A 20,339-nucleotide genomic window follows, 5' to 3' on the forward strand; every position below is an offset into this window, starting at 1 on the left:
AGATTCAACAACTTTATATCTTAGAGCTTATAATAAACATTATGTACTGAGCCATTGCCAATATTATACCGAGAATTTCAAGAAATGCAAGAATTATAAATAATGCGTTAATATTAAGTATGTTTCAAATAACACAGCTATTCGAATTTCGTTAACATGGAGATTTTCATAGGCATGAGTTTGAAAATAACCAAACTTTGTTTTTCCCAAGAACCAAGTGGAAAACCAGAACCAAACTTGGTATCCGACTAGATACCATGCCCTGGTAGACTTATCGAACACGTTTTGTGTGGTTGTACGCCTAATAGTTAAGCTGTTTGAAATTTACTAACTGGCCCGCATCTCATTTCGTTAACATAAAGATTTTCATAGGGCTGAGTTGGTAAATTAACAAACTCGTTTTTCCCAAGAACCAAGTGGAAAACCAGAACCAAACTGGGTATCCGACTAGATACCATGCCCTGATAGACGTATCGACCAAGTTTTGCGTGGTTGTACGCATAATAGTTAAGCTAATCGAAATTTACTAACTGGCCTGCATCTCATTTCGTTAATATGCAGATTTCCATAGGGCCGAGTTTGTAAATAACCAAACTTGGTTTTCCCCAAGAACCAAGTGGAAAACCAGGACCAAACTTGGTACCCGACTAGATACCAGCGCATGATACCAGCTTCGACATTTCGTGCATAATACCCACCTCTCTTCTTCTTGCTTTTTCTTTTTAGCTAGGCATTTTTGTTGGCCGACACTGCAAAAAACACTAACATTAATATACTCGTCTAACCATTTACTAGTATCCTCTTCAGTATTAAGTAAGTTATATTTCAAATACGTTTTTAAGCTCGTTAATTGCAAAATCTGTTTTTTTTTGGTTTTTTTTTTGCTATTGAGACGTTGCACCTTTCTATTGCTCCATAATTTGTTTTTATAATCAAACAATCGCTCTCTACTTCCTTATCTTCGAATAAAAGCTTTAAAAGAATTTTCCTACTATGGATTTACGAGCGTGGTATATGCCACACAAATAGAAAACGACGAATGACACGTCACTGTCCATAATTCCACTTGCAGTATACCATTGTCGTGGGCAATCGTCGCTCGAAGCGCATGTCCATTCATCAATACTTACTGATATTGCGGCTCTATGTAAAGCGAGAATAGCGAAAGACATCAAAGTTTTGAAGTGAAGCTGCATCGTATCTGGTTTTGTGTGTAATCCATCCAGTATGTAATTTTTTTTATCCTTTAAAAAAAATTAAACCGAGTAGCCTTTGATGGACCTTTAGGCATTAAAATAGCTAAAATGTCTTTGTTGGCGGCTTCATTTATATGTAAGAAACTAGAGTATTTAATTATCAAATTGTCGAAATATTGTTTTTGACTTTCTAGGTGCACATTTTTGACCCCTTTATAAACCCTTTATAAAATCTTTGAAAACTATCACAATCGAATCCAACTTTCGGCTTCTAATTAAATTGTTAATACATTTCTTTAAAACCAAAGGATTCCCACATGAGTTTCCTTTTAATGTTTCGGCCCAACTGCTAACATGAAAGTCGTTTGGAATATTTTTTAAGTCGTCTGTTAACATTTTATTCTTAATTCCACTTTTTTTCTGGATTTTATCTTCGACCCCTTTTATAGGTTCAGTTTCTTGCATTTCCTGGGATGAATTTTCTTTTCTTGTGTTAGCTGTTTCACCAACAATATTACTACGCAAGAATTCTTCGGTTACCGCAAGTGACGCACTTTTAAGACATGTGGTCAGAAATTTATATCCCGGTGCCCCAAGCGATCAAACAGCCTACTACACCGGCGGTCTCATCAGAATGCCCTACGCCAACGTCCACAAGCCCGGACAGGTGACAAAACCAACATGGGTAGCAGAACCCCACTACCGATGGTCGTACCCTCAACGCAAGCCGCTCATCCCAACAGAAGGCGCAGCAATGGGTCGACCAGCTCGCCACTTCGCACACAGCAGTGGGATAGAGAGCGGATGCTCTGGCAACGCCAGCCGACACCCCACCTAGAAAGGTAGAGGGCCAAGCCCTTTGGAGAGAGCTCCTAAAGGGGAACCAGCAGACAGCAGCCCAAGTAACCCAGCACAGCTGGCACCGGAGATCCCGGTGAACTCCAAAAGGCCGGGAAACAGGGCCGCCGTGCCCGCATATGGAGGCCCGCCACCCCACAGCAGGCTACCCAATCCGCCGAGGCGGCCAGGTTGTCTGGACCCTCTCCGTTAGCCTGGGCCGAAGCCCAGTATCCAGCCCAAACCTGCCCGAAGTCGGAGGTGGAGATAGAACTATTTGGACGGAGCTAACATCTCCCAGTGCACCACCGCCCTTATGGGTTACAAGAGCCGAACCCCGACTCCGCGGTAAAGCCACCAGTTATTGCACACTCCGACCCCTTGAGGGCCGCACTTTTAAGACAGTCATCGAACGACTTTTCTAAATTTTCGTCGCTTAAGCGTGCCAAGGTTTCAGTACGAGATTCTTCGAGAGGATCATTGTTATTCGCAAATTCACAATGGCAGAAGAAAATAGGGGAAGTACGCATCTGTAGCTTTGAGCCATAGAAGTCGTCGTGTGACCCACGAAAATGCCTTTTTACGCATAATAAACCAAACTGAAAAAGTAGTTCCACTTTTGTTTTGATTCAACTCGGCTATAAACGACGAAAGCAAATACGCCTTAGCTCAATTAGCAGAGAATGAGAAGGACATTATGTTACAATTGTTCTATTTAAGAAAAATTGATTTTTTAAACGATGTATTCATCCTCGATTTCCCGCCAAACCGTTTTGGCGCGAAAATTCGTGAAAAGTGACGCCTTTCCAAAGCTGACTAGAAGCGTACTTCCCCCTATTTTCTTCTGACAATGGTCATCCACCGGTGTCCTCTCGTCCGATCGCTCGACAAAATCTTGAACACTAATCTCGTAGAAGTGAAGTTGCTCTATTTCGTCGCGCGAAAAGTCAATTAACTGGAAAGCTTGCGCACGTGAAAGTTAACGGTTTCTGCATTGTTCACTAAGAATGTACTGGTTAACTCGGTTAACTATCCTGTTTCGCCATTTTCTCGCACCTACATAGTCCGAAAAGTCGTGTTTTATTGTCTTGAAATATCTCTCGTCGTCTGTTTGTAATGGGCTACTTTGCAATAATTCGTAACCAGTAGGGTCAGGCAAAGTGCGGTTTCTTTGCAAAAATTCGTCATCCGTAGGGTTAGGTAACTCTGGGCCATCTTACTCACTTATCGCACCAATAGTCGTATTGATCTTTGGCCGACGAGAAATCTCTGTGATTCGGATTTTCTAATACATCTAATAAATCTTGAGTTAAATACGATTTGCCCTGTAAGTTGATAGCGTTCCTAATATCCGATTCAAAAAGGACAATTTTGTCCACGGACTTAAGGTCTTCAACGTTTTCCGCCGTTATCTCCACTATTCGTTCTAAATTTAACCCAACAGTGCTAATCATATCTAAGACGACGTTTTTTATATTTTCGTTCCCGTTCATAATTTCCAACTCTATTGGTTTAATACAATCCTTCTCTGGATAACAGGGCTCAACTGTTTCCTCATTCTCAACATGCTGGGCGCTCTCGTTATCTGTACGACTAGCGGATTCAACTGTGTTCACGCTATTCTCAATATCATTCGTGATCAGCATCATGTTATGAAGCCAATTTCTTCCCTTTTCACTATCCATTGCCTCCACCGTCATTTTTCCACTTCCGGGCGTTATATCTTGAATTTTATCTTCCATCAAAACGCACACTTCGTTTTCGTTAGATAAATTACTTTCTACCGTAACTTCGACGGGTTCCAAGATTGTAATAGCATCGTTTACTAGTTCGTGTAACAGTTCGGATGATCTTTCGTCATTATTTAGTGTCGGTTCTTCTACTTCTTCAAAGGTTACTCTTCTGTTAACCCTTCCTTTTGTGCCGGTACTTAAAGTGGGTGTTTTATCAGAAATTTCAGCAGTTTTCCTCTTTCTGCTCAGTGAAATTGAAGTTTTGGTACTACTACCAGAACCCGGATATTTTCGTTTAGCGCGTTCTTCACTTCGATCTGCCATTTCAGAAAGAGAGTAATGGGGCCGCTTTGTTAATGGAGTTGTTTCTTTTTCGCTCAAATACAATTTAACCGCCAACATATGAAAACATGGAGCCCAAGGATGATCTGAGTGATATTTACAAGAACATACGTCCGCATCCGGTATCACTAAAGATTGTTTTTCGGGAATTCATTCAAATGGATTTGTAACAACGTAACCTTCGCTTTGGGGGTCATTGGAAGGCTGAACGCAATCATTCTGAACGCAATACGAAGCCATAGATTCCTTAACGTATTGAATGGATTGATCGCATTTTTTAATCGGTTTAAATTTGGGAATTCCATTACAAACGCTTTGAACAATTTCGTGAGCTAGTCCAACGTTCAGTTTGGGGATTTCTATCTTTAGAGTTTCACTGTAAGCTTATAGGTCGTAGGCAATATTAAAATCTTTCAAAGACTCGATTTGAAGTAGATAACTACTTAATATGACGCTGCATAAATCATCCGATGCGAAGTTTCCGCTATCAAAATAACTTTGAAATTGTTCAACGAATGTCCTCGGCGGAATTTTGTTGTTCAGCGCCGAAAACGTTTTAGTTCTTGATTTTGTCTCTCCATTTTGCAAATGGTTTTTAAGATTTAAGTCGACGTAAGCTGAAAAATCCTTTGAGCAGCAATCTTTAAAGATGGTAAAATGCACTCCAAAGTTACTTTCGGAGTCCATAGTTATGGCGTCGATTAAATAACGGAATGATTGTTCTTCAAATTGCGTTGCCTTTCCTCTTTCAAAATGTAGATTTACCGTTTTAAGAATTGAATCGCGAGTTAATCGTAAATTGTTTCTCACGCATTCGTGACTATTGTTTAAAGCGGCAATTAGTTCTTTATCCAAGTTCGTAATGATTGGTACATTTCGACCATATTTATCCAATTTGAGTAAAGGAACTATGAACTGGGTCCAAAGATATTCGTGAATCTTATGATTATTATTTCCATGTAAAATAAAAAACTGGAAAACAAGGATCATTTTGCACCTCAGTATTTCGAACAAAAACGGATGAGATAATGTAATTTTCTAATTGACAGATCGATTCGTAGAAAATTAATTGCTCGAGGTTTACGTCAATAAAAGAAGCTTTTATTAATCTAGAAGCTAGATCAATTGACTGAGGTGTGGCCCAAATAGCGAATAAATCAGTCCCCTGTTTGTAAAATTATACCTTTCATTGGATCTTTTGCAAGGTAGTCAATGTTATACAATAAATGATTTGAACACATATTCGAGACGTTATTTTCATTATTTTTTACTTCACTGTATACTACCCGACTTGGGCCATCAGACGTGGTTGGTTTAGAGGGCAAATTCTTTTTAGTTGCTTTCTCTGGAAAACGATCATCGCAAAGCGATTCATCTCCGAGATAATGCGCAATTACGCCTAATTTCGATTTGTTGCTCGAGTCGCGAATTAGGTACATTATTTTCTTAAAGCCAGAATCGTAATTCTTATTTCCGGGGCGAGTACTCAAGTAATAATAATACTGAATTAATGGTTTGTTTTTATTTACTCCTGTATTGCTCTTTGTACATTTACTTAAAGGGATCCATCACTCACAACAGGGGGAGGCATAGGGTCACATAAAATCCAGACTTGCAGTGTGCTTCAAAACCAGTTTTTTTGTGACCCCTATGCGTTCCCCTGTTGCGAAAGAGGGATCCCTTTAAATACCATGAAATACCGTCAAACGTTACGTCTCGAATTCGACTTTCGGGAGTCAAGAATGCGAACTTGTCACCACCAATTATTGAAACATGGTTAGGAAACGCAGTTGTGAACACTGTACCTTCTTCAAAACGTTTGAGCTTCGATGGAAGTTAAAATGTCTTGCATATGCTTTTGAGACAATGTACGCCTGACTTTCGTTCGAAAAGCACCTTCTATTTGATTGCTAAATTTAGGTACACTGTTAGCATTTGGGTTGTTCGCAATTACTTCTGACTCATTTTCAATGTAATTATTACTTTCATTGTTCAAACTTAGAAGTTCAGGCAGTTCCATTAAATTACCTACGCTTTGATTAGTCGTTAAGTCGAAAACCATTTTGGTTTGATTTTCGTCACCATTTTTATTACTGGTTGATTGATCGAATTCACGCATTTTGCCTTTCTCAACGTCACCATCAGGTGTTTCAATTTCGTTGCTATGGCCACCATTTTGCGCGGGATTTTTTCTCTATGGGAAAAAACATAGGTGACGTTGTGTCACGTGATACTGAAATCACTGTATAGAGGAAAACAGGGCCTAAAATAGTGGGCAGTTCTAAAATCGGATTTGTGCAATGCTATTTATTTGTATGCAACTATTGTTGTTTTATTTAACAAGTTGTTAATAGTAAAATAATTCCAAGGTTCCAACTGCTTTTACAGCACCGTTATATTTTTTGGTCAATTCTAAAAAAAAAAACTTTTTTTAGCCCCTGGAGGAAAACTAAGATTCAGAGGAGGCATATTTCCGTAAATAATGTTAGATTGAACTATTGAAATGGAATCGTAGGACGTGATCATATCTCGCTTTCTAGAATTTAACGCGTTAAATGCTCGTGCGTATTTTTCAAAATTATAATTATTTTTTACGGGACGTAGACTTAAAGGGGAAGCGCAAAGCTATAACCAGCAACAAACAAAGGCGAATGGGTTATGAAAAACTAAATTTTTTCGCGAAAACCGCGTCAAAAAATATTAAGCGGTTGTTTTTAAATTATTTTTTTAAAATTTTCTTCTTTTCACTTCTGAGCGGCTGAAGAGCCCTCTTTTGATTTCGTGACGAACAACGATGTCAGTCATCTTTGAGATGAGAGCGCGCGCGCGGTTTCAAATCAGGCTTAGCGGCGGCCGCGTAATATTAAACTATGCAAATAATGGAAAATTGTTCTTACTTTCTCCGTCGAGTATCTCTGCGTGGAGGCGGTTGAGAATGACGTTAGGGATTATAAAATGGCGGTGATTTTACAGCGATTTAGATTGACATCGAAACGGAAATAACTATTTTGAAGCGCTTAGACTTTTTTGGCAGATAAATGTTTGTGTTTTTTATATTAATTATGGCCTCGGTTGACTTTTACACAGCAAATAAGCCAATATCTGGAAAAGCTTGGCGCTTTCCCTTTTACATTGTGGTCAATTTAAAATTCGCGCTTCCTCTTGACTCTTGACACGGAGTAGGCGTGTATAAAAATTGGTTTTAATTTGTTCGATGGATATAGAGATTTGCTATCAATTAATAATAATAATAATAATCAGCGAGGCCGTCTTTACGTATGGGCAAAGTGGGCAAAGTGGGCAGTACCCAAGGGCCCCACAGTTCTTGGGGGTGTTGCAGAAAAAATAATATTCACGTTTTATGTTAGTTAAGCCAAAAACATTTTGTATTATAATTTCGTTACATGATTTCTACTTGACTTAAAAAACTATTTTTATACAAATCATTGAAATGTTAGTGTTACACTAACATTATACCACTTGAGTGTGTTACTCCTAAGTCCTGTAGTATTGTTCAAACGAACAATTTCGTTCGTCGTGTATCTCGCTTAGTACAAATACCTAACCTATCACGGTGTCTACCAAATAGGCTTGGAAATAACGGCGCAGGCGCGTAAAAACGTTTTGGATCATTAAAGGGATCTGCTACCTGTATTGCGAGAAATTTGTGAAAGGTTGAGTATAGTGGGCGCGAAGCTACGCAGAAGGAATGATTAGCATAGTAAAATTTAAGGACTTCTAAATTCAAATGTGCAAGCTTGGATGCTGAATTTGACAGGCTTTTCGCGTCTCTTCTAAAACAAATTGGCACCCTTTCCAAACCAATTTGGGGACCGTTTCTAATTTGAAGGGGGCACATTGTACCACTGTACCCCCCGTTCCTACGCCACTGTAACGGTGGTCTGCCTGTAAAAAAAACAGTTTATTAATTGCCTGCACCAATTTATTTATAAAAAAATTTGGGGTTTACTGGTCCCTGGGACTAGTGTTTTAATTAATTTTTTTCTCCAAAAATTTAACGGTCTGGATCTAGGGGGTGGGTACTGTTTAGAATGTTAATTTTGTGCCCCCCCCCCCCATCACACGTTTTACTATTTGAAGATTGCGTTTTGGTGAACTTCAAAAATTTAGGGGGCTAATTGTTCCCCCTCCCCCAATAAAAAGTGCCAGGGGCCCCACATCAAGTAAAGCCGGCCCTGTAAGTTATCACTACAGGCCGACGTGTAAGGCCTTTTAACCAGTGGCCGGATTATACAACGTAGGAGGGTGGTGGTCAGCCCTTCATTCCACGCCTGCTAGCCGACAGCTCCCTACACCTATTATTACCGTTAACCTGAGCAATTTCTTATGCGAGGGGAAAACCCCTTTAAAGGGAATATAACCTCAGGTATATGGTGTGTAACACCAACGCTTGCAGCTCTGGCCGCTCTTGCCTTCGGCTTTAAAAATGTTTGGCGCCACTGTACAGGGACATTTGAAAAATCGAAGGGGTCTTCCGTAAAGATTGCTTTGCAGGTTATATTCCCTTTAACCAGTGGGAAAAGAACTTTACGCAGGAGTACAAAATCCGTTTGAGTCGCCCAATGACGATCTTAGCTTGCTATGCTCCAATAATTCAAATTTAATCACAATAGCCAATTTTTTTTTGGTGTGCAAAACTATTTGAAAATAGAATTGGTACTTTATTTTTTACGTAATTCTTTAAATCGTTGAAATAGTTTCATAGAAACAACAGAAATATTACATGTTTTCATTTGAATGATTTTAAAGTATCACTATAAGCTGTCAAACTTTATGCTAATGCTCGATTTTCAAATAATAAAAATATAAATTCTAACTTCTTATATTATTTTTTAAATTTAAAAATCTTGCATTTAAAATCAAAATATTTACCTTTCGAGAATAACAGGGGGTAGTTACAGTGTCGTAGGCAGGATTTTGTTTCGGGGAGGGTACACAATGAAATAAAATAAAACAATTTTTTTTACATACAATCATACGTTTCGGAGGGGGGCACGTCCCCCTGTGCCCCCCTCTGGCTATGCTACTGGGTATTTATGTAAGTAAGGGAGTTCTCAGGATTCAACCCCCCCCCCATTGGCAATACCTTTGACTGTATTAAGTTTCCACCTCAATTTCTTTCCCTCGTCTCCCCTTTGAATGATTTCTTATTACGCTACTGATACAGTGTTTGATTTAAAACTTTTAAAATAGAACTGCACCGCCACCGCTCTGACCAGGTGGAAACACGACTAAAAACAGACGGTAATTTCTAATGTTAATTCAATGGCGTAGATAGAGGTTTTCCGCTCAGGCGGTAACCGAACCTTTTCAATTTACGTCAATAATACACATAAAAAGCTGTCATTCATGAGCGAATCACCTCTATAACTACGCCATTGTTACATATTGAAACTATTGATTCATTTCATAATGTTCATTTGCAGTGATATATTTCAATCAAATTTTAGTGGGAAATAACACCCTCATTGAAATATGTGGTGCTTACGAAGGTTTCAGTATTCCACGTAAGTTTAAAGAAATTTTATTTTATGTCTTCTATAGATTGTTTTTATACATTATACCAATTTCAATATTTATGAAATTTTTAAAAGATTTATCTATAAATATAAAATTTAGTAAAACTTATATTTTTAATACATAAATTATATTAATTTTTTGTATAATTCATATTTTAGAGAGCAGAGGTGACCGCTATTTCGGAATGCTAAAAATCATCCGCTACCCTTAGGAGTACCATAAATGTTCTTCGTCGCCTAAAGGCGGAAATTGATCACAAGTATATATTTCGATAATATATTTTTATTTTGAATATTGTTTAAAAAATAATTATTTTGACAATTTTCAAGCATCGCACCCCTTCCTATATATTTGTTTTGATTGTGGTACTGGTTCGTTAAAATCATACATCAATTTGTCATTTTATCTATTGGTTTAAATTAAAGCGTGGGTAGTTAATATAATTTTTTTTCGTTAAACAGAAAGGAGGAATCTAATGAAAAGTTCCAGGAAGAATTGGTTATATGGACGGGGACAAATGACATGTTCCGTATTGTAAGTTTAAATCGTACTTAATTCTTGGATTTATTGCTTTACTTTTATAGGTTTAAATTTAAATAATTTATTAACAAATTATATAATTTATTTCCCTTTTTATCTATTTTAGTTCAACAATGGAGACCAGAATCGTTTCGATGATATAAAAGAATTAAAAGAAATCATTTTAAGCATTGGTGCTCCAACAATAGCCATTGCCCCCCAAAATGTCAAATAGACACGCGGCAATTTCAACTGTTGAGGATTTATTTCGTTCAACTTTCGAAAATTGTGGTAAGAATTATCCGTAAATATTAATTAAAATTAACTCCTTAAATGGTAAAATCCCGGATCGTTCTTAAAACGTTTGTGGCCTCCAGCGAAATGGATTTTAGGGGTCGTGGGCGGCCACCAAGCTCACCCCCTCCCCGCACACTAAGCACGTCCCTGGATGAATTCGGCTAAATCTATGGAATGATAGTATTCTAATCCTAAATTTAATTTTCCTTTTTTTCTATAATAAGGTTTGGTAGAAGTAGTCCCGATTTCAACTTTTGTTTTTCGTAACGATGGCGCTTATGCCAAAGGCACTTTAAAAACGTAAGTTTCACTTTAACGAATTACAAACTGCAATAGCCTAAGTATATTTAAAACTTTATTGACGCAAATCCAGAAAAGATTCGCTTTGCCGTTATTTATGATTTTGAAAAAGATACTTATGTACAGTCCTGATCAAAAGTTTCTGGCCGTTTTTGTTGTGGTTGAAAAGTTATTGAAGAAATAGTGACGACGTAAAACACGAAAATTAACCCTAATTTGGTTTTCAAGTGAAACAAAAGTAAACGTGAAAGTAGTAATATTTGAAATAATATCGCGCGAGACCATTTATTAAAAGTTATAAGTATAATTTATTAAATTATGTCTATTTGACATTTTGGGGGGCAATGGACAAATGACTATTGTTGGAGCACCAATGCTTAAAATGATTTCTTTTAATTCTTTTATATCATCGAAACGATTCTGGTCTCCATTGTTGAACTAAAATAGATAAAAAGGGAAATAAATTGTATAATTTGTTAATAAATTATTTAAATTTAAACCCATAAAAGTAAAGCAATAAATCCAAGAATTAAGTACGATTTAAACTTACAATACGGAACATGTCATTTGTCCCCGTCCATATAACGAATTCTTCCTGGAACTTTTCATTAGATTCCTCCTTTCTGGTTAACGATAAAAAAATTATGAACTACTATATTAACTACCCACGCTTTAATTTAAGCCTATAGATAAAATGCCAAATTGATGTATGATTTTAACGAACCAGTACCACAATCTCCGTGTAAATGAAATGAGGTACGGCCAGTTAGTAAATTTCGATTTGCTTAACTATAGGCGTACAACCACGCAAAACGTGGTCAATACGTCTACAGGGGCGTGGTGTCTAGTCGGGTACCAAGTTTGGTTCTGGTTTTCCCCTTGGTTCTTGGGAAAAACGAGTTCGGTAATTGACAAACTCAGCCCCATGGAAATCTCCATGTTACCGAAATGAGGTGCGGCCCAGTTAGTAAATTTTTATTAGCTTAACTATTAGACGTACAACCACGCAAAACGTGGTCGATACGTCTACAGGGGCATGATGTTTAGTCGGATACCAAGTTTGGTTCTGGTTTTCCACTTGGTTCTTGGGAAAAACCAAGTTTGATTATTTACAAACTCAGCCCTATGAAAATCTTTATGTTAACGATATGAGATGCGGGCCAGTTAGTAAATTTCGATTAGCTTAACTATTATAGGCGTACAACCATGCAAAACGTGGTCGATTCGTCTACAGGGGCGTAGTATCTAATCGGGTACCAAGTTTGGTTCTGGTTTTAGACTTGGTTCTTGGGAAAAATGAGTTAGGTAATTTACCAACTCATGTCTATGAAAATCTGCGTGTAAATGAAATGAGGTACGGCCAGTTAGTAAATTTCGATTAGCTTAACTATTAGGCGTACAATCACGCAAAACTTGGTCGGTACGTCTACCAGGTCATGGTATCTAGTCGGATACCAAGTTTGGTTATGGTTTTCCACTTGGTTCTTGAGAAAAACCAAGTTTGGTAATTTACAAACTTTGCCCTATGAAAATCTGCATGTTAACGAAATACGAATAGCTGTGTTAATGTTTTTTTTGTTTTTATATTTGAAACATACTTAATATTAACGTATTATTTATAATTCTTGCATTTCAATTCTTGCATTTCTTGAAATTCTCGGTATAATATTTCCAATGGCTCAGTACATAATGTTTAATATAAGCTCTAAGGTATAAAGTTTTTGTAGTTATGTGTATATTATAATTATGAGATATGCCATTGTAGGTAAGTGCGCCAAGGAGAATACGGAGTTAGTAAAGTGTGTATTGGTCATAGAAATAGAAATTAGACTAGAAGCACTGCCCTTTCCGGCAATCCCAAGGGAAACAGGCGAGCTAGAAGGCTGACATTCAGGGCAGGAAATAAGAAATTAAAGTTATCGGACATTTGTCTAGTGACCCCCCCTCATTTCAAAAATTTTATCGGACGTTGTCCAATGCCCCCCCCCCTTAAAAAATGAGTAAAAACACTTGAAAAACAATTTCAATATTTATTTAAAATGAGATCTATGCAAAGTTAGTTTTGATAAATATAGGAACTAATTCTTCCTTTTTCTTTGTACCACTGTGTAATAAATTTTTCTGACCATCCCTCCCTCTTTAGCACAGCCACAGCACAGACTCACAGTTACAGAATAAACTATCAAATATCATCTTCAGTAACTCGGAACTTCCTCATATTTTTTGTAAAATAATTGTTAATATTTTTAATTTTTAGAAAAAAACATTACCAGTTTATTGAAAAAGTTATCGGACAAATGTCCAATGACCCCCCTAAAATTTTGAAAAGTTATCGGACAATGTCCAGTGTCCTGTGCTTATTTCATGCCCTGCTGACATCAAGGTGGAATCGCGATGTACGCGCCATCTGACAAACGCATTAAACATTGTCGCCATGGCTACGACGCGAATTTCGAAGAGGGGAAAAAAGGCGATCCACTGCGCATCACGTTGTGCGCAGCGGCGGTCTTTTCGTGTTTAAATTTTTGCGTCTAAAAGCAAATCCGCAAAAATGGTTAAAAACTGCGCTTTTTCACATTGTAAAGAGAGATCTGAGAAAGAAATAAAATTATCATTTGATAAGGTATGTAATATTATAGTAAATATTTTATAATAATCTCGGAATAAGAGATTTTTTTAACACTAAGATTTCCTCTGAGAAATGCTGAATTACTAGGAAAATGGGTTTTAGCGGTAAATCGCGAAAATTGGACTCCATCTTCAATTACTTCACATGACTTTGTGTGTAGTAAACATTTTATGTCGGATGAAATTTACTTTCAAAATGGAAGGCACCATTTGAAAGCAAATGCTGTACCTACACAAGTAAAAATTACGCTATACATTCTGAAATAAAAACTAACTGAAATATGTATAATTTCTTTATTAAAACAAGAATTTGAAAGAGCTCCCAAAAATATCTATTCCAGAACAAAGCATATTTACATCTTCTAGAGTATGCCAATTTATTGATTTTAGTAATTGTTATTTAGTTTCCATATTTATCAGAGGTTATTTCAGAAAACTTACGGAAAAAGTGAACTACCGGAAACCATTCAATTTGACTTGACTAATACTGATGATAGTTTAAAAGACACTGAAACCAAGATTTTGGAATCTCATGTAGGCATATTTTAAACCACACTGAAATAATTAAATTTTAGTTAAACTGTGATGATTTGTGGTATTTCAGACTTACAATGATTGCGCAAAGTTAACGTGTGACTTTAAGGGAGACACGGTAGATATAAAAAATCGTAACTATAGTGGACCGATTTTTAAAATTAAAACTGCTCGCTATAGGTTTGACATAAATCTAGTTTACGATTGAAAATGGCACCGCTAGCCCAAGGAACTAATTTTATATTCAATTAAAACCGTATTTTTTAGTAGTTTTCCTAACTGACGCGCGAGGTCACTACGGTCTTGGTGAGCGACTTTCTTAAAAAATAGCAAAATTCAAATGTAACGCGCTAAAGTATCGTTTCATAAAGCTTGTTTTCCACTAGCGCGCGTCATAATGTTATTTTCTTTACGCGCGTAGAAACCTTTGAACGTTTCAAAGCTGAGAAACGCGTCGTTGCGCGCGCCAGTGGAAAACAAGCATCAAGCTTGTTTTCCACTAGCACGCGTCATAATGTTATTTTCTTTACGCGCGTAAAAACGTTTGAACGTTTCAAAGCTGAGAAACGCGTCGTTGCGCGCGCCAGTGGAAAACAAGCTTAAAGCCCCATTTTCATGCTCGCTGGTAGCGGATAAAAATCGTCAAAATTCGATTCCGCCACTCGCAAGCGTGAAAATGAAGCTAAAATATCTGTTTGAAACAGATCGACGCGGAAAGTGAAAAAGTGTGTAGCGGAAGCGGATTTTGTCGATTTTTACCCGCTACCAGCGAGCATGAAAATGGGGCTTTACGCGAGCTAATATTTCAGCGCAAGTACGTTTTTTAAAAGTCCGAAAAGGGTTAATGGTTTTAAAGTAGTTTCCTCAAATAAAAGAATCCACAGAAATAAACGCATTTCTAATCAGTAAGTACTTGTACCATATACTATACACAGACCATTCACAGTTTCTAACCGAGTATTATGTTTTCCAGAAAGGCCAAAGTAAACCATATTCTCGATACTAAAGAATCTGCGATTTCAAGCGAAAATTATCAAATGGAAGTTGAACAAAATTGGACTTCGACATCGATTCAACGACCATCTAACTCTAATTTACAGCGATAGAAGTCGAAAACGAAGATGTCGAAAGGGAAGTTGATGGGAGTTTAGCCTCTAAAGATTTATTCTCCACCCCAAAACGACGACGATTTGATTCAAAAATTTATCCGGAAGAAGTCGAAATAGTGAGGAATATTTCTATAACACCAACTAAAGGCGAATCGACGGTCATCTAGTCACCAGTTAGAAACAATTGGTTGAAGAACAAGTTAGGGAGAAGATGAATCCACTTATCCTCCCTTGATTATTGAGCCTTGCACGCCGCCACAACGCAATTTCATTCCTCCCGAACCCAATGAGACCAAGGAAAGTAGATACAGGGACGAGAAAGCAGGAAAAAAATTCGATTTTAAGCGTCTTCATATTCACGGGGAGTTAGATGTAAACAAACAGCGGCCATTGTTAAGACGTGGTTCACCATGGACAGTATTATTGTAGTTAGTTTTTACCATTTTGATGTTAAATTAAAAATAAAACTACGAGCGTAAATAAAAAAATGCCCATTTGTTTTGAACACTTAAGCCTCGTCAAGAACCGCTAAAATTAGGTGACCACCATTTTTTTTGTTTACAACTAACTCTCCTTGCGTTTAGGTGGTTTTAGGTGATATATTCCAACAGAGGCCGCCAATACACTTTCTCGTCCCTGTATCTGCTGTCCTTGGCCAAATCGTACAAGGGATCTCTAACGCTAGAAAGGTGCAAACGAATGGGGAAAGGCGTGAGAGCGGCTATTTCGCACGTGGCGGATGAAATGCAAAAAGATCTAAAGAAAGTGCGGGACGATACGACCAGCATAAATGTCTTACGTATACACTCACAATACGAGGAAATTCTGAGAAGGAATATCCAGAATACTCCGTGGCACGTATTTAGACGTCATGTACCAATTGTCGAGATTATTTTTGTGAAAATCGGAACCCGATAGAACCGCATTATTGACTAAACCACTCGAGATGAAACTAGAGCCAGGTTCACACTTACCCCTAAAATCGCTTCGTTTAGATAACTGGTTTTCAAAACCAACGTGAGAAATCGCTTCGTGTTGGTTCGGGCACGGCCAACTTTGATTTCTCGCGTATCTCTCGCGCTACAGCGGCCATCTCATTCGTTGACGTTCCTGTGTTAACCTATGAGCAAAAGATGTGTATGACGTCAGCGCCCCTAGCGGATTATTATTTTTAGTATAGTTTTTACATTGGGGACAATATAACCACCGAGCGTGGCGCTGAACTCCTACACATTATAGTACAGTTTATAGGGGGGAAATCCTTGCTCGCGGAATTTCGACGAATATGTTGGCCGTAGTAGCGCGAACAGCGCGTGATCAAAGTTGGCCGTGGTTCGGGAAGCAACTCGTCCAAGTCGGTTCGCTTAGAATCGCTTTCAAATCGACAAGGCGGGGAAGTCAAATTGCTCATATTTTCAAAAATAATGGGATTAAAATTCTAAATAATGTCAAATAATATTACTGTATGTATAGTAAATATGATAAACTAATTGTTTTGGAATAAATTTTAGTATTTTAAAAATTCTGGTCATAATTGGAAATAACGTTAAGCCTTGGCTATAAGTGAACCGGGGTGAACGATTTCGCACGTGTGAACCAGGAATTATCGTCGGCGGTCAAAACTGGCATTCAAACCGACCTAAACTGGGTTTGAAGCTCAAGTGTGACCGAGGCTTAGGAGAAGCTTCTCAACGAGTCCAAAATTCCCCCGCCCCTTCTCCTTCGCAATGAAGAAGCACAATGGAGCGTGTACGTTGATCAAGATGTTGAGCGGCACACGGAATTGAATTGGCAACGGAAAGTAGCGGCTCACCGATCACTAGAAGTATATAAAAATAAAGTGAAACCGAGTGTAGAGGACTATTACGACGGTAGTTTCGCCAGCGGTCTACTTTTCCAAGCTCGTACCGGCGCTTTGCTAACCGGTGAACGTTGTGGGCAGTTGTTAGGTTGTTCGCCTAAATGTGTACAGTGCGATCTTGGATTAATAATATGTTATTATTAATCCAAGGTGCGATGACGATGTGGAATCTCTGGAACACGTGCTACTCTCTTGTCAAGCTTTAGAAGAATTCGAGGAAATCCAGGAATGGAGAGAAGGTTCTTTTTATTTGGGATTGGAAGATCTTCTGGGTTTTTCCGAAAAAGTATGGAGTCCCGCCATTATTAAACATCTTTTAACCAAATGGCATTGGAAGAAAAACCATTCACTACAGAAGAAAATTTCTGCCTCTCCGTGCACGTGAACAATACTTAGTGCCATTTTCCTTTCAAAATTATTGAGATATTTTAAATACTTTTTGTTGTACATATTTGTATTATGTCATTTTATTGTTTTTTTTTTGTGCAGTTGTGCTCCCCTAAGTGACGCAAACTGAATAAATTCATTCATTCATTCATTCAATGAAACCAACAACCTGGCTGAAAATTACATGTCTCTCGTCGCCAAGTTTCCTTCAATAGAAGAAACTCTTACGCGACTAGATGCAGAGCCGCCAGACTTCAGCAAATTCTTGATCAGGTCTACTTGGTCATAGAGAAATAATAGAGGAGACGTTAAGAGGGGGATTTTTGCTAAGGGAGCGCTATGCCATTACTTGGGGGGGCCGATGAAAAAGGGGGTAGCAGCCCGGGTGTTTTCTGGAGTAGAGGTTCGGAATTTTCAGTATTTAGCGCCCTCTTTCGAGCGAGGTTTTTCCCAATTGCGCAATATCAACGCAATATTTTCAAAATCTCAAATGTAGCGCTTTTTACACGTGGTTCACCCCGCGCGGTTCGCAATTATGCAAATCGAGCAAATTTAAAAAGTCATCGAAGGCACAACAGAGGAAAATTGATACAGGTATTCTTATAAAAACATTTAAACCGGCAAATTTGATATTTACATTAGAGATAAGTGAGTCTGTATACCGATAAGGGGCACCTGCGGGCGGGGGAAACGGGCCCCTATAGGGGCCCCCTTTTGCGGCAATATTCGGCGGGGTCAAAAGGTTAGCTGTTTTACGAGGTTGATTTACGATGTTAGGTCAATAGGTTATCTGCCCCTATGGACACGATGCAAACAGCCGTTAAATAAGGGTGAAACAGGCCCCTATAGGGCCCCCATTTTGCGTACATTTTCGGCGGGGTCAAAAGGTTAGGTCAATAGGTTAGATGATTTACGATAGGTTATCTGCCCCTATTCCGCAGGTGGTGTGGACTGACACGATGTTATGCAAACAGCCGGCCAGTCATAGTTAATAGCTGGAGGCACCCCATTTTAGGTCAAAAGGTTAGCTGATTTACGATGTTAGGTCAATAGGTTATCTCCCCCTATGGTGGTGACACGATGTTATGCAAACAGCCGGCCCGTCATAGTTAATAGCTGGAGGCACCCCATTTTAGGTCAAAAGGTTAGCTGATTTACGATGTTATAACCCATAAAACCCAGGTGTTAACCCATTTTAGGTCAATAGGTTATCTGCCCCTATGGCGGTGACACGATGTTATGCAAACAGCCTACCCGTCATAGTTAATGTCGGGCACAATTCGAGTTGGTTTTCGCCGACAAACACTTTCGGGCCCCTAAGCGTACCGTAAAATAGCGGGCGGTCATCGGTAAAAGTGTTTTGGGAAAAAAAGAGAAGAGTGTATACAAATTATAAGGTTTTATTATTGCTCCCAATCGCTAGAAATTGGCTTTTTTTTCCCATTCACTATAAATCGCAGCAGTTTGCCAGAATTAGTTTTATCTCTCCGAAATAATTAATGTACCCAAAATTGGACCGCCAGTTTATTATTCTTTTTAGGGGGATCTCTATGGGCGTTTAACATTACAATAAAGCTAAAAGGTCCAGTTTGGGGTACATTTGGTCCGAAATGGGGTACATAGGGGCGAAAATGGTGACTTTGGTCGTTTTTAGGGTACATTTGGTCCATTTGGGTCCATTTTTGGGTACATCCGAATTGCAATTGGAAAAACGAAGAGCCGTAATTTGTTCCACCCATCCCTAAACTCCTTAAATTTATTGCTATAATTTATTTATCGCTGGCGAACCCTAGAATATAATTAATAAGGACAAGTTATTTAAATTTAATTTAGAACTTTTGTTTACATGATTACGACTAATCCGATATGATATATAATCCGTTTAAATCGTAATTTATCTATATAATTGTAATTAATTCGACATTTTAAAGGGTTGAAACGAACTACCTTCTGCAACTTGTATAAATAATTTAATTAAAAGTTCTAACTCACGTATTTGTAGTGTCTAGCCGCAGTATCGTCTGACATACGAGGGACAGCGACTTCCCACCCCCACCACACCCCACAGTCGCATTCGAATCTTCTTTAACTAAGAACTCTCTGCATAATTAATTTTTATAAAGTAAAAAAATAACCTTATTAATAGTTAATTAATAAGATATATAAATAATTATGCTTTATATGCTTTACGTAATGTGTTTACTTCTATATTAAGCTATTTTAAATACCATTATTGGGCTCAAGTACATACCATAAATATAATATAGCAAATTTGAGGGTGTGTATTGACAATATAAATACCAAAACAGTAAAAAAAAATAACCTTGTTTAGCGTTTTTCGATTAGAAATTTATTATCAATGATCGTTATATAGTGATATACCATTTCTTATCTTGATAAGTTTACAGATAGAGGTAACCATTGTTACGTTACAATGCGGTTTTTGTTATGGAACCAATGACAATAAGCTTTAAAATTTGCTTATCTTTGAAAAAAGTCTCTTATTTCCAAGAACTATCTTATCGTGTGTAGATGCTCTAGAATTTTTAAAGAGGAAATGGCTGTGCGATATAATATTATTTTGGCGTATTTCAATAGGTTTTTCTATAAAATGTTCAACGGCCGGTCTCCGTCACGCAACGCCAACTTCACTAATAAAAGTTGGCAGTACTTTTTTATTTCCTCTTGACCATCGAAATCTCATATGTATCTAGAATGCTGCCGCCTACGGCCGAGCTTGTCGCCAGTTCGTTTTGAACCTTCAGCCAATGAGAGGCCGTAGAGTGGTTCCACCAAGGAGGATAATAATTCTCCTTGGTAAATATAATAAAATAGAAACTTACTTTTTTTTCTCTTTGACGGTACAAAGGGATACAATATTTCCATCAACGTGACTTCCCACCCCCACCACACCCCACAGTCGCATTCGAATCTTCTTTAACTAAGAACTCTCTGCATAATTATTTTTTATAAAGTAAAAAAATAACCTTATTAATAGTTAATTAATAAGCTATATAAATAATTATGCTTTATATGCTTTACGTAATGTGTTTAC

Source organism: Leiobunum rupestre, chromosome 1, assembly GCF_980474605.1.
Source record: "Leiobunum rupestre chromosome 1, qqLeiRupe1.1.hap1, whole genome shotgun sequence".
In the NCBI taxonomy this organism is placed as follows: domain Eukaryota; kingdom Metazoa; phylum Arthropoda; class Arachnida; order Opiliones; family Sclerosomatidae; genus Leiobunum; species Leiobunum rupestre.